At 42.0% G+C, this 15,560-nt stretch overlaps 1 pseudogene; it reads right to left on the bottom strand.

Annotated features, from left to right (window-relative positions):
• Positions 1-7,701: 7,701 nt before the first annotated feature.
• LOC143394472 (LIM domain transcription factor LMO4 pseudogene) lies at positions 7,702-8,529 on the bottom strand (annotated as a pseudogene).
• Positions 8,530-15,560: the final 7,031 nt, after the last annotated feature.

The following is a 15,560-nucleotide window of genomic DNA, read 5'->3' as shown; positions in this document are numbered from 1 at the left end:
CCATTTCCCGTCACAACCTCATATATGTGATTCGTATAACGATGTGGTTTTCCTTCCGTTTCCATGCAATTTCCCTTCCCTCTCCCTTTCCCTCCCTTCATTCGTTTCAGTTTAATGTTAATCTTTTTCTCATGCTCTTTCCCCCTGTTCAGTTCTTTGTTGCTCTCCTTAAATCAAAGAAGACATTTGGCATTTGTTTTTTAAGGATTGGCTAGCTTCACTTAGCATAATCTGCTCTAATGCCATCCATTTCCCTGCAAATTCCATGATTTTGTCATTTTTTAGTGCTGCATAATACTCCATTGTGTATAGATGCCACATTTTTTTTATCCATTCATCTATTGAAGCGCATCTAGGTTGGTTCCACAGTCTAGCTATTGTGAATTGTGCTGCTATGATCATTGATGTGGCAGTATCCTATAGTATGCTCTTTTAAGGTCCTCAGGGAATAGTCCGAGGAGGGCGATAGCTGGGTCGAATGGTGTTTCCATTCCCAGCTTTCCCAGGAGTCTCCATACTGCTTTCCATACTGGCCGCACCAATTTGCAGTCCCACCAGCAATGTACAAGAGTACCTTTTTCCCCACATCCTCGCCAGCACTTATTGTTGTTTGACTTCCTAATGGCTGCCAGTCTTACTGGAGTGAGATGGTATCTTAGGGTGGTTTTGATTTGCATTTCTCTGACTGCTAGAGATGGTGAGCATTTTTTCATGTACTTATTGATTGATTGTATGTCATCTTCTGAGAAGTGTCTGTTCAGGTCCTTGGCCCATTTGTTGATTGGGTTATTTGTTATCTTATTGTTTAATTTTTTGAGTTCTTTGTATATTCTGGAAATTAGGGCTCTATCTGAAGTGTGGGGAGTAAAGATTTGTTCCTAGGATGTAGGTTCCCTATTCACTTCTCTTATTGTTTCTCTTGCTGAGAAAAAACTTTTTAGTTTAAGTAAGTCCCATTTGTTTATTCTTGTTATTAACTCTTGGGCTATGGGCGTCCTATTAAGGAATTTGGAGCCTGACCCCACAATATGTAGATCGGAGCCAACTTTTTCTTCTATCAGGTGCAGGGTCTCTGATTTGATATCAAGCTCCTTGATCCATTTTGAGTTAACTTTTGTGCATGGCGAGAGAAAGGGATTCAGTTTCATTTTGTTGCATATGGATTTCCAATTTTCCCAGCACCATTTGTTGAAGATGCTATCCTTCCTCCATTGCATGTTTTTAGCCCCTTTATCAAATATAAGAAAGTTGTAATTTTGTGGATTGGTTTCTGTGTCCTCTATTCTGTACCATTGATCCACCTGCCTGTTTTGGTACCAGTACCATGCTGTTTTGGTTACTATTGCTCTGTAGTACAGTTTGAACTCTGGTATCGCTATACCTCCAGATTCACACTTCCTGCTTAGAATTGTTTTTGCTATTCTGGGTCTTTTGTTATTCCATATGAATTTCATGATTGCTTTATCTATTTCTACAAGAAATGCCGTTGGGATTTTGATTGGCATCGCATTAAACCTGTAGAGAACTTTGGGTAATATCGCCATTTTGATAATGTTAGTTCTGCCTATCCATGAACAGGGTACATTTTTCCATCTTCTAAGATCTTCTTCTATCTCTCTCTTTAGGGTTCTATAGTTTTCATTGTATAAATCTTTCACCTCTTTTGTTAGGTTGATTCCCAAGTGTTTTATTTTTTTTGAGGCTATTGTGAATGGAATGGTTTTCCTCATTTCCATTTCAGAAGTTTTGTTGCTGATATACAGGAATGCCTTTGATTTATGCGTGTTGATTTTATATCCTGCCACTTTGCTGAATTCATTTATTAACTCTAGCAGTTTCTTTGTAGACCCTTTTGGGTCTGTTAAGTATATTATCATGTCATCCGCAAATAGCGATAATTTAAGTTCTTCTTTTCCTATTTTTATGCCTTTAATTTCTTTTGTCTGTCTGATTGCTCTGGCTAGCATTTCAAGAACTAAATTGAATAGAAGTGGTGAGAGAGGGCATCCCTGTCTAGTTCCATATTTTAGAGGGAATGCCTTCAGTTTTTCTCCATTTAGAATGATGTTAGCCTGAGGCTTAGCATATATAGCTTTTACAATGTTGAGGTAAGTTCCTGTTATCCCTATTTTTTCTAGTGTTTTGAATATAAAGGGATGCTGTACTTTGTCAAATGCTTTTTCTGCATCTATTGAGATGATCATATGGTTCTTATCTTTAAGTCTATTGATGTGGTGAATAACATTTATTGATTTCCATATATTGAACCAGCCTTGCATCCCAGGGATGAATCCTACTTGATCATGGTGTACAATTTTTTTGATGTGCTTTTGCATTCGATTCGCCAGGATTTTATTGAGAATTTTTGCATCTAAGTTCATTAGAGATATTGGTCTATAGTTTTCTTTCTTTGAAGTGTCTTTGTCTGGTTTTGGGATCAGGGTTATGTTGGCCTCATAGAATGAATTTGGAAGAGCTCCTTCTTTTTCTATTTCTTGAAATAGCTTGAAAAGTATTGGAATTAACTCTTCTTTGAAGGTTTTGTAGAACTCTGCTGTATACCCATCCGGCCCCGGGCTTTTCTTAGTTGGTAGTCTTTTGATGGCCTCTTCAATTTCTTCTTTTGTTATTGGTCTGTTTAAATTGTGAGTGTCTTTCTGACTCAGTCTGGGCAGATCATATGACTTAAGAAATTTATCGATATCTTCACTATCTTCTATTTTATTGGAATATAGGGTTTCAAAATATTTTTTAATTATCTTCTGTATTTCTATAGTGTCTGTTGTGACATTGCCTTTTTCATCCCGTATGTTAGTAATTTGCGTTCTCTCTCTTCTTCTCTTCGTTAGCATGGCTAAGGGTCTGTCGATCTTATTTATTTTTTCAAAGAACCAACTCTTAGTTTTATCAATTTTTTCAATGGTTTTTTTTGTTTCAATTTCGTTGATTTCCGCTCTGATTTTAATTATTTCTTGTCTTCTGCTATATTTGCTGTTGTTTTGTTCTTCCTTTTCTAAGGTTTTAAGATGTAGCGTGAGTTCATTTATTTGTTGGTTTTTTCTTTTTTTGAGGAATGAACTCCAGGAGATGAATTTCCCTCTTAATACTGCTTTCATTGTGTCCCATAGATTCCGGTATGTTGTGTCTGTATTGTCATTTATCTCTAGGAATTTTTTGATTTCCTCCTTTATGTCTTCTGTAACCCATTGATCATTTAGTAACATATTGTTCATTTTCCAGGTGATGCAGGATTTTTCCTTCCTTCTTTTATCATTGATTTCCAGTTTCATTCCATTATGGTCAGATATGGTGCATGGTATTATCTCCACACCTTTATATTTACTGAGATTCGCCCTATGGCATAATATATGGTCTATCTTTGAGTAGGATCCATGTGCTGCTGAGAAGAATGTGTATCCACTTGATGACGGTTGATAAATTCTATATATGTCAGTTAAGTCTAGGTTATTGATTGTGTTATTGAGTTTTATAGCTTCTTTGTTCAGCTTTTGTCTTGAGGATCTATCCAATGGTGAGAGTGGTGTGTTGAAGTCCCCCATAATAATTGTGTTGTGGTCTATTTGACTCTTGAACTTGAGGAGAGTTTGTTTTATGAATGTTGCAGGTCCATTGTTTGGTGCATACAAATTGATAATTGTTATGTCTTGTTGGTGGATGGTTCCTTTTAACAGTATATAGTGTCCTTCTTTATCCCTTTTGATTACCTTAGTTTTGAAGTTGACTTTATTCGATATGAGAATGGCCACTCCTGCTTGCTTCCGAGGGCCATGTGAGTGGTATGATTTTTCCCACCCTTTCACCTTCAGTCTGTGTATGTCTTTTCCTATCATGTGAGTCTCCTGAAGGCAGCATATTGTTGGATTTGTTTTTTTAATCCAGGTTACTAGCCTATGTCTCTTGATTGGTGAATTTAAGCCATTAACATTTAAGGTTACAATTGAAATATGGTTTGTACTTCCAGTCATGTTTATTTATTTATTTATTTTAGATTGGCTAGTTTTCCCTCTTTGGTTATTTTTTCTCCCCCTTTACTAATATACCTCCCACTGTTAATTTTGGGCGCTATTTTTCAATTCCTCTTCTTGTAATATTTTGCTCAACATATTTTGCAGTGCTGGTTTTCTAGCTGCGAATTCTTTTAGCTTTTGTTTATCGTGAAATATTTTAATTTCATTGTCAAATCTGAAGCTTAGTTTTGCTGGATACAGGATTCTTGGTTGGAATCCATTATTTTTCAGTGTTTGAAATACGTTGTTCCAGGATCTTCTCGCTTTCAAAGTCTGTGATGAAAGATCAGTTGTTAACCTAATTGGTTTACCCCTAAATGTAATCTGCCTCCTTTCTCTCGTAGCTTTTAGTATTCTCTCCTTGTCCTGTATGTTAGCTATCTTCATAATTATGTGTCTTGGAGTTGGTCTATTATGGTTTTGGATGTTTGGGGTCCTGTAAGCTTCCAGAATTTGGCAATCCATTCCATCTTTCATCTCTGGGAAGTTTTCTAGTATTATTTCCTTTAATAAGCTATCCATTCCTTTGTATTGATTCTCTGTGCCTTCTTCTATCCCAATGACTCTCAGATGAGGTCTTTTGATGAGGTCCCATATCTCTTGGATAGATTGCTCGTGAGATTTCAGCATCTTTTCTGTCTTGACTATATTCTTTTCAATTTGATAAACTTTGTCTTCATTATCTGATGTTCTGACTTCTACTTGATCCAGTCTGTTTGTAATATTCTCATTAGCGCTTTTAATCTGATTTACGGCTTCTTGCATTTCTAAGATTGCAGCTTGATTTTTTTTTAACACCTCTATCTCCTGATAAAGTTCATTCTTTGCGGATTGAATTTGTGTGGTTAGTTCCTCTTCAAAATATACTTTCAATGCTTGGATTTGCTGTCTCATGTCTTCTCTAATATTTCGTTCCATCTGAATTAGGTATGCCTTGATTTCTTTCCCTGTCCATGTTTCTGATTCTTCTTGGCCCTCCTGTAAATTTAGGTTGTCCTCTATTGTTTGTAACCCTTTTTTTCCTTGTTTTTTCATATTGTTCACGTTGCTTTCCAGCTCTGTTTGACTGCTTAGTAACTTCTTTCTCCTATACATTTGTTTTGGCTTTGTATATCTCTGTTGTCTCTCTTTTGTGGTGGGGGATTATGCCTAGAAATGTTGGGCTTTGTTGTACTTTACATCTGATTCATTCAATTCATATAAGGCTTCTTGGTTCTGTATGCATATAATGTTTTGCTGTTTGTTCTTAGGACTATATGTTTAGGTTGGGTGCTCTGGTGATACGATGGTTAGTATGTCTTGGCTACTTTAGAAGATTGCTCCACTGAAGGTGGATACTACCAGGCAATTGGATCAGGGTGCTGATAGTAGCTAGGTATTTATGAGTCTTATAGACAGCCTCGAGACATTCACCTATTTGCATTTAGACAATTACACGCAATGGAAGATGTAATGCTTGGGATGAGAGTTGGGGGTTAGGGGAATGAGGGTGCTGTTAAAAAAAGAAAAAAGGTTAGAGGTAGAGATAGATTAGAGGGGAATGAAAAGAACAATAAAACTTGAAATGGGGTAGAAAGAGAGAAGGAAAAGGGGAGAAAGGAACAGGGAGAGAAGAAGGAGAGAATAAAATATCGACAACAGCAACAAAACTAAAAACAAAAAAACAAACAACAAAAAAAACAAAAACAAAAACAAAAACAAAAACAAAAAAAAAAAACCCACCAAAAAAAAAAAAAAAAAAAAGACAAATTAAAGTCTTAGAGATCCACCTTCCTCTCTTCCAGTAGGCGGTGCTGTGCCCTCCAAGAGGAGCGTCTGCTCTCTACCAGCCAAGAGCTGTCTCTGTAAGGCGTCTCCTGGGGGTCTCTCAGACTTGTCAGTCCAGAGCCATTTCACTTCTCCAGCTCTTAACCCCCTTCCTCCTGACAGTCTACCAGCCAGGTCCTGTTCCCCAGAAGTGACTCCCCCAAGGTCTAGTTACACTTGCAGCCCCACCCCGTGTTCCTTTTAAGCCCCAGTGCTGTGGTAAACTGGTGGCTAAGACCTCGGGATTTGCCGCTGGTGATATGTGGGGCTGAGGGTCTGGGATCCCCTCTGCTTCCCTACGGACACGACCCCTGAGAAGTCAATGAGGTTTCCTGGCTGCCTGTATCAGTATGGGAAGTCACGCACCTGCTAATGTGGATTCTGCTGAGAAAGAATTCTGGCGGCCGAATTCCGATGACGTCACCTCTCTGCTATGGCGGGCCCCAGGCTCCTTGCCGGAGTGTCCGAGGGGAGGGGTGGGACTGGTCCGGCCCGGTTCGCCTCAGCTTCAGGCTTGTGGAGGTTTGGCTTAAGACTTCTCCCTGCCAAGCTGTGTCTCGGCGTCTAGCAGGACCCAGTCCTTTGGCTGCGGGTGGGTGGACGGATCTGCAGCTGCGTCCGTGGTGCGAGGATTGTGGCTGTTAGTTTTGGAATTCCGCGTCTCTGGCAGGGTCCCGCAGTCACACAGACGCTTCAAAAAAATTCTAGTAGCTCCCGGGCGATCTCTCTTCAGAGAAATTTTGCTAGAAGAATCTCCGTTGGACGAATCCAAGAGTTATCCTTGCGATTTTATGTTCCCATCACTGGGTGTGCCTTAAAAGCGCAGCTTCTCTGCCCGCCGCCATGTTGGATCCCCTTGAATAGTTTTAACTATTTGCATTACATATATAACCAACTTAGTTACATATAAAACTTTTAATATCTGTCTTTTATTTATAGACCTTTATATTACTTAATTAGACTCTTTTGTTGTTTACTTAGATGTATTATAATTATACTTTATCACATAAAGACTTTTTATCTGGAAACGTTTTTTATTAAATATATTTTTATATTTAGAACTTTTTAATAATTTTTTAACCCATTGATCCTTTTTTGTACCTTGAAATAACACTTATAAATTTATGAATTTAGATAAATTAATCCATTTTAATAAGATGAAATATTTTTTATTTACAGTACTTTAATTGAAATACAGTTGAAACCTCTTGACTCCTTCTATGTAGAATTATACCTGTTGGGACTTTGTAATTTAGAGTAACCTTGTTTTTATAATAATACAAAATAATTTTAGTTTACCAATTTATGAGAACACTAACATTGTTTAAATATTTTTTTCTTTTAAGTTTTTATTATTTAAATACACCATACTAGAGCAAATGTCTCTGAAAATATCACAAATAAAAGATTTTTTTTCTTCATTCAGCAAATTAGAAGGGGAAATTTCTACACAGTAGCTGCTATGAGCCTGATTTTTTTTTCCAATTTTTTTTCTTTTTCATTCTTTTTTTTTTTTTAATTTTTGCCATGGGAGTACCAACATTAGGACAAAAACACTTACATGCATACATACATTGTATTTTGCAGAGATACAATAAAAGTGTTTGTGATAGAATTATCACAAAAGCCACATCTCTTTCCTTATCTCATGTTCAGTTTTGATTGAAACACGTTTCCTTCAACACTTAAATATACAAAGAGCAAATAGAATGTTGTTGAGGTAAAACACAGGGTACAAACTCTGGCCAGTGCCCTGCTAATTGTTAATGGGGGTAGAAAGCAGATTTGAATGCTTCTTTTAATTAGCTTCATTAGTCATTTCCCTCCCCACAAGCTCCCTCTCCCCCCCCCCCAAGATGTCCTCCGGTGGATCTTTTTTCATTTTCTCTACAGTCTCCCATTAGCCCAGGTTCATGGAGTCCTTAATGTTCATGTTCAGTCATTTTAATACACCAATAAATGCGGGAAGGGCAATCAAGACTAAAGAAGGTGCAATGGCATGGAGCTGGCACAGGTGCTAGCTACAAAGGTGACTTGTCTACTGAAGACACATGGGATCCACCTGTGATGAGCAAAATCTGAGATGAAGGCACGCAATCTGCATTACTCTGACCTTTTAGCAGACCTTCTGGTCTGGCAGTAGTGGATTGCTCTGAAGTGAATTCCAATGGCCATTGATGAGAGCTGTAGGTCTATCATGTTCACAAAATAAACTGCCATTGATGTAGTGAAACCGATCTCCCGGGACCAGGCGATTCCGGCAGGTAGAGCACGTAAAACACTTAAGATGATACACATTGCCTTGCGCCCTCATGACGAGCTCACTCGCAGGAATTGACTGTCCGCCAGCGCTGCAAGCACCGCTGTTCCCAAATAACCCAATGTACTCATTTCTGCAAAGGATCATGCCGCTCTTGGTGTAACAAGACGTGCCGATGTCTCCCAGCTGCGCCTGGCAGCAGGAGCACTTGAGGCACCGGCTGTGCCAATAGCTGTCCATGGCATAGAGCAGAAAGCGGTCCGCAGTCTTGCCCCCGCAGCCTGCGCACCGCTTCCAGGAGAGAGAGCCGGCGGTCACCGGGGGCGGCTGCGAGCTGCTGCCCGGATTCACCATGGTTTTTCTCAAGCTTTGTTCTGGGGCCACGAGCTCCTCTCAACTTTCCTGCGCTCGCCGCCGCTGACAATTTCAGCTCCGGTACTGTCAAAACTCTTGTTTAAATATTTTACCTTCTGGAATTTAAGGAGTTAAGAGTACTTGATATTATATTTAACAGTCAGCATTTTTAACTTTGTAAACCAATTAGATGTCTCTAACAAATCCATGATTAATTTCATCTACGTTTAGATGTAATTTACATATCCTTTTTTAAAAAAAAAAAACAAGGTATCAGACAAGTCCATTTAATAGTATTAGTAATCTTTTGTTGTTGTTGTTGAATAAAAATCCTAGAGACAATGGATATCAGACACTTTATAGACATTTAACATTTTAACAGCTGTTTAACCATCTAGAAACAAAACTGTGCATTAGTAACTTTAAAGACATTTGTACTTTTATCTATTTTTCCAATTTAAATTGAATCTTTTAAATCATATTAACCAAAAGGATTTGGATACATTTTTTTAAAATTTTTAATTTATGAGCTCATATGTCAATTTTTGTACCAAATATATGTAGACATGGCAATACATTCAGACAGACAGTATGCTGGTGCACCCAGACAAAGCAAACAGACAAACAAAAACTTTGTAGCTTATTTTTTTTAAAACCTATTAGATTGAGAGTTAGCCTTTGTAAATTGGCCTTAGAATAAAGCAGAGTGTAATCAGAAAAACATATTAACCTAGGCATATTGGATCAAAATTATGAGTTTAACAAATATAGAATTTTAAAAGTTTTCTGACCTTTTTCCTGAGGTGGTCCTGTTCATGAAAGCTGAAAAGAGTTGAGGGAACATAGACTAATGAAGGGGGCTTATTTTTCCCTGGAGGAACTTCCCAAAGACGCAGCTTCATTGGTCTCCTTGGGAGAGTCCCCCAGGTTGGGGTCCCATTTTAAACTGCTTTTTCTAGTTTCTTGGATGGCGGCCACCAACTTTTAGCCTGACATTGAAAAATCTTCAGACCATTTTTTAATAGTGGGGAGTTATTCACGCCAAATTTTCTAGACAAAATTATGCTTTTTGTTATACAATTTAGGAATAATAATTTCATAAAACACTTTAGTTTTAATCTGTCCTCTATAAGAACTGATATGATTTACCAAGCTGGCCACCTGGCCTAGTTCCTAAATGAAGACAATCTCTAGAATGCCTTTTTCTTTTTACCTTTAGCTTTTACTTTTGACAATTCTTTTGGTTCTGTTGGCAGCACTTTACATTTTAATGCAAGCTGTAGTGAGCAAAGTTAAAACAGTTTTAACCATTTTTTTCCCATTAGAAACAAACTGAGGTAGAAATTAACACAGAACACAAAGGGAACAAACAAAAACAAACCAACAGTCAAAGTCCTGAAAATTGTTAAGAAAACAAGTTAAAGGGGTCCAGGTGGAGATCTCTGTAGCGCTTTCTTGTCCCATGATGTTGGTGGAAGGAAGGAGTCCTGATGAAAGAAGAGCGGTTATGAAAACAAGAAAAGGGCCCGCGCACAACACTCGGACAGATAAACACAAGACAAACAGCCGACGAGCAGACATGGGACAAATGACAAACAGCAAGAAGACGCTGGAGAAACGACAAACAGCAGAACAGACACAGGACTAGCAACAATCACTGAGGTCACACAGGGAGACCTCTAATGGGGCAGAGACCACGTCTCGTCCTGCCCCTGGACAGATGAGGCCCCGCAGGGAGGCCTCCAATGGGCCCCAGATACAGATAGATGAGGTCACTCAGGGAGACCTCCAGGGAGACAGTGACAACATCTCATCTTGTGCTGGGGAAGGTGTAAGCCACTGCGTCCAATCTGACCTTTTCCCCCACAGAAGAGTCGACTCACCAGAACTGACAGGCCGGCAGGAGGCTTTTCAGAGCATCCTAGAACATTTTGCCCTAGTCATGACTCTTCTACTTGGCATGGTTGTTTTACAGGATGAAGTCATAAAACAAAATGGAGTCACATTTGCTCCTACTATCACAATTTCTGCAAAACCTCCATGAATACCTCATTGTCGTAATAGTTCTACAATTGCGATTGGCACCTTTCCTAGATGGATAGATTGTGTGTATACCTTTCCAGTACAACATAAGGTGTTTAAAGATAGTGGGTATATTTTAGACTGGTCTCCAAAAATTGATAAAAGACAATTACCAAAAAGTTCTGCTATGACACTTGCAGGATTTATTAACAATATTTTGACCCACAGTGAAGGAGGTATTCAAAAAGATGTTTGGCGCTTAATTGCTGCCTCAGAATTCTTACATTTTACAGACAAGCCTTTACCAAAATTTGTTGGCAAGAGCTGTAAGGAAGGATCTTGCTATGGCTTATGAGCCTGTGTCCAATCTCCTTACATTTTAATCATTGGAAATGTAAAAGTTAAATGGATAGATGACAGATATGATGTAACATGTAATAAATGTAACCTAACAAATTGTATTACTAGATATAATAGAGGAAAAGGAGTACTATTACTTCATCAGCCCTCTTTTGTTTTATTGCCTGCTAATATTTCAGAGCCATGGTAAGCTGATGCTGGTTTTCAAGTCTTACAGAAAATCCATACCCAGCTAGTGAGACCTAGACGTGCCATTGGAATTATAATTGTGGGAGTTATGGCCTTAGTTTATTTCATTGCATCCATAGTCACAGCTTCGATAACTTTATCTCAAAATATTCAACATGCAAAATTTCTTAATAATTTAGCCCAAAATACTTCCAAGGCTCTGTGCAATCAAGTAAATATTGAGGAAAGGATTGAGACTAAGTTAAATGCCTTAGAGGCGACTGTTATAAATATAGGTAATGAACTTTCGGCTTTAAAGTTTAAAGAAAGACTTAAATGCCACTCAAGTTATAAATATGTGTGTGTTACAGCTGCCAAGTACAATTCTTCTCTCTGGGATTAGGAGAAGGTTAAGAACCATTTGTTGGGTATTTGGCAAAATAATAATAATAGCTTGGATCTTTTGGAACACCATCATCATATCCAAGATATTCAAAATAATAGAGCTGATTTTTTGGATCCTTCTTTAGCTAATCAAATATTGAAGGAATTAAATGAATTTAACCCTGGAAACATTCTTAAACACTCGGCCTAGTACATTATTGGATTGTTCTCTTTGCTGTTAATTCTTTTTTGTGTTGTAATTATAGGATGGGGAGTCTTCAGATCGAGAGAGAGTAAATCATCGCCTGCTTTTTAAAAGAAAAATGGGAGAATATGTGGGAGGCCATCTTGGCATGTGATTTGAGTTACCTCCCTGGCTGGGTGAGAGGCCTTAGACACAGCTGTGTCAGAGCTTTCCCCACCCTTTTCCAGGTCTGAGGGCTTGTCTGTGCAGAGGTATGTTTGGCCACTGCCCCAAAGACCCAGTCATCACCCCTGACCTTGGGATGCTGCCCCCTTAATCTTCATTGGATGGGATTTTCCCCCAGAATTTTTTGTTCCCCAATAAAGTCCACTACCTGGTGTGTTCTCTCTCACTAGCCTCTTCATCTAGCCTCTTCAGTAAACCTCGCTACAGCTACCGCATTAAGTGGCTGGAGGCTGGAGCTAGGAGAAGCCATCCTGGAGTTAGTTTTAAAGGTAATTAGAGTCTTGTCTCTTTAATTTAAAACTCCCTAGTGGTTTCTCACAATTCGAAACTTCTTTCATGAAGCCGGCACGCATCACAGGCTAGACTTCTCTAGGGTTGGAGAACCCTCTAACCTGGTGGCGCGGGAAACCTTGTCACCATCAAATCCAGAGAAGAGGGGCTCTCCCCTCCTTGGGAGAGAACCCTCTAACCTGGGTAGCGGGATTCTCTGTACATTATCACACCCAGGTTAGAGGGCACTATCCCCTCCAGGGTTGGAGAACTCTCTAACCTGGGTGGTGGGGGGGGGGCCTGTACACCATGCCCTCAGGGTAGAGGGAACTCCCCCATCCAGGGGGGAGAACCCTCACCTGGGTGGCAGGGAAAGCTCTGTACACAATCGCACCCAGGATAGAGAAGACTCCCTGCTCCAGGGAGGAGAACCCTTTAACCTGAGTGGCAGGGGGAGCTCTGTACACCATGAATCCAGGGTAGAGGGGACTATGCCCTCCAGCGAGGAGAACCCTCTAACCTGGGTGGGGCGGAGCTCTGTACACCATCGCACCCAGGGATGAGTGGACTCCCTCTCCAGGGTTGGAGAACCCTCTAACCTGGTTGGCGAGGGGAGACCTGTACACCATAGCACTCACGGTAGAGGGGACTCCACCCTCCAGAAGGAAAACCCTCTAACCTGGGTGGCGGGTTCAGTTCTGTACATCATGGCACCCAGGGTAGAGGGGACTCCCCCGTCTAGGGGGGAGAACCCTCTAACCTTGGTGGCAGGGGACTCTGTACCATCACACCCAATATAGAGGTGACTCCCCCCTCCAGGGTTGCAGAACCCTCTAACCTGGATGCAGGGGAGCTCTGTACACCATCACACCCAGGGTACAGGGGGCTGTCCCCTCCAGAGTTGGAGAACCCTCTAACCTAGGTGGTGGTGAGGGGGAGCCTGCACCATGGCACCTAGGGTATAAAGTACTTTCCTCTCCAGCGGGGGAAACCCTCTACCTTGGTGGCCGTTGGAGTTTTGTACACAATTGTACCCAGGGTAAATGGGACTCCTCCCTCCAGGCTGGAGAAACCTCTAACCTGGGTGGCAGGGGGAGCTCTGTACATCATCGCAACCTGAGTACAGGGGACTCCCCGCTCCAGGGTTGGAGAACCCTCTCTCTTGAGTGGTGGTGGGAGCTCTGTACACCATCGCACCCAGCGTAGAGGGCACTCCCCCTCCAGTGGGAGAACCCTGAAACCTGGGTGGTGGGGAGAGCCCTCTACACCATAGCATCCAGGTAGAAAGGACTCCCCCCTCCAGGAGGGAGAACCCTTAACCTGGGTGGCAGGGAAAGCTCTATACACCATCGCACCCAGGGAAGAGGGGACTCCGCCCTCCAGGGGGGGAGAACCCTCTAACCAGGTGGTGAGGGGAGCTCTGTGCATCATTGCACACAGGGTACAGGAAACTCCCCCCTCCAGGGGGAGAACCCTCTAACCTGGGTGGAGGGGGGAGCTCTGTACATCCTCACACCCAGGGTAGAGGGGCTCCCCACTCCAGGTGGGAGAACTCTCTAATTTGGGTGGCGGGGAGGGAGGGAACTCTGTACACCATCATACCCAATGTAGAGGGGACTCCCACCTCCAGGATTGGAGAACCCTCTAACCTGGGTGGCAGGGGAGCTCTGTATACCATTGCACCCAGGGTAGAGGGGACTCCTTCTTCGGGGGGGAGGCCCTTCTAACCTGAGTGTATGGGTAGGGAGAGACCCCTCTTCCCTGGGTGTTGGGCAAAAGGGCTGCCCACTGAACCCAGGGTAGAGGGGACTCCCTCCTCCAGGGGCTAGACCCCTCTAATCTGGGTGTCCAGGGAGCTCTCCATCATACCTAGGGTAAAGGGGACTCCCCCCTCCTACAGTGGAGACCCCTCTAATCTGGGTGTCAGGGGGGCTCTATATACCATCGCACCCAGGGTAGAGGGGAATCCCCCATCCGGGGGGAGGCCCCTCTAACCTGTGTGTCAGGGGGAGCTTCCCCCACCGCACCCAGGGTAGAGAGGACTAACCTGGGTGTCTCGGGAAGCTGCCACCAAATCCAGGATAGAATGGACTTCCCCCACCAGGGAGGAGACCCCTCTAACCTGGGTGGCCAGGGGAGCTCCCACTGAAACCAGGGTCCAGGGGACTCCCTCCCTAGGGGGTAGACCTCTCCAGGGGGTAGACCTCTCTAAACTGGGTGTCAGGGGTAGCTCGAATACCTGGCACCTCGGGTAGAGGGTATTCCTCTGTCCTTGGATGCGACCCTCTAACCTGTGTACTGGGGGAGCTCGGATACCTCGCACCCAGGGTCGAGGGGACTCCCCTCTCAAGGGGGAAGTTTCTTTCTTTCCTTCCTTCCTTCCTTCCTTCCTTCCTTCCTTCCTTCACTTCTTTCTTTCTTGGGGTCAGACTTGTGTTTCCTGATTGGGAATGGTGCATCCCTAGATTCACCTGCCTGGACGTGAATGAGATTCCTTGGAAGAAGACGCCAATTAGTCAAAGGAATTTCCAACCAAAACCACAATGAGCAGGTAAGGTGTTCCATAATCCCAGCAACTGGTGAGACTGGGGCAGGAGAATCACATGTTCGAGGCCAGCCCCAGCAACTAGGGAAACCCTCAGCAATTCAGTGAAAGCCTGTGTCCAAAAAAAATAGTTAAAAGGGACAGGGAATGTACATCAATGGTGAAGTAACCCTGGGTTCAATTTCTAGTACCACAAACCAAACAAAACCAAGATACCACTACACACCCACCAGGAGAGTTGCACTAAAGGCACGGTCAATGGAGAGAATGTGAGAAACCAGAACTCATACACTTAGGGTGGGAATGTAGAATGGTGTGGCTGCTTTGAAAAGCCATCTGGCAGCTCTTCACCAGCCTGAAAGCAGAGTTACCATGAGGCCCAACTATTCCACTCCTCAGAACTTACCCAAGAGAAATGAAAACAGGTGTCCACACACAGATGTTGTTAGCAGCATTCTTTGTAACAGCCAAAAGATGGAGACAACCCAGTTATCCACCAGCTGATGAATGGCTATATAAAACATGGCCTATCCATAGCATTGAAATACTATTCAGCAATAAAAGGAAGAAGTACTAATTCACTCCACAACATAGGTGAGCTTTTAAAACAGTGGGCTAACTAAAAGAAGCCCAGGCCCCAAATACCAATATATAATGTGATTCTGTTCCTACAAAATGTCCAGGATAGGTGAGTGCAGAGACAGGAAGGGCAAGGGCAGGCTTCAATGGCTGGAGGAGGTCAGTGGGGGTCTGGGCAAGCCTGCTAATGGCTATCATCCTCTTTGGGAATGATAGAACCAAATATTTATTAAACTGAACAGTAAATGGGTGAATGATATGGCATGTGAATTTTATCTCAATACATCTGTTATAATAATTGCATAAAAAGGAAGGAGGCCCATGGGACAATGAAAATATGCACCATAATTTCTC

Source organism: Callospermophilus lateralis, chromosome 3 (assembly GCF_048772815.1).
Source record: "Callospermophilus lateralis isolate mCalLat2 chromosome 3, mCalLat2.hap1, whole genome shotgun sequence".
Lineage (NCBI taxonomy): Eukaryota > Metazoa > Chordata > Mammalia > Rodentia > Sciuridae > Callospermophilus > Callospermophilus lateralis.
This window is presented reverse-complemented; position numbering and strand designations above follow the sequence as displayed.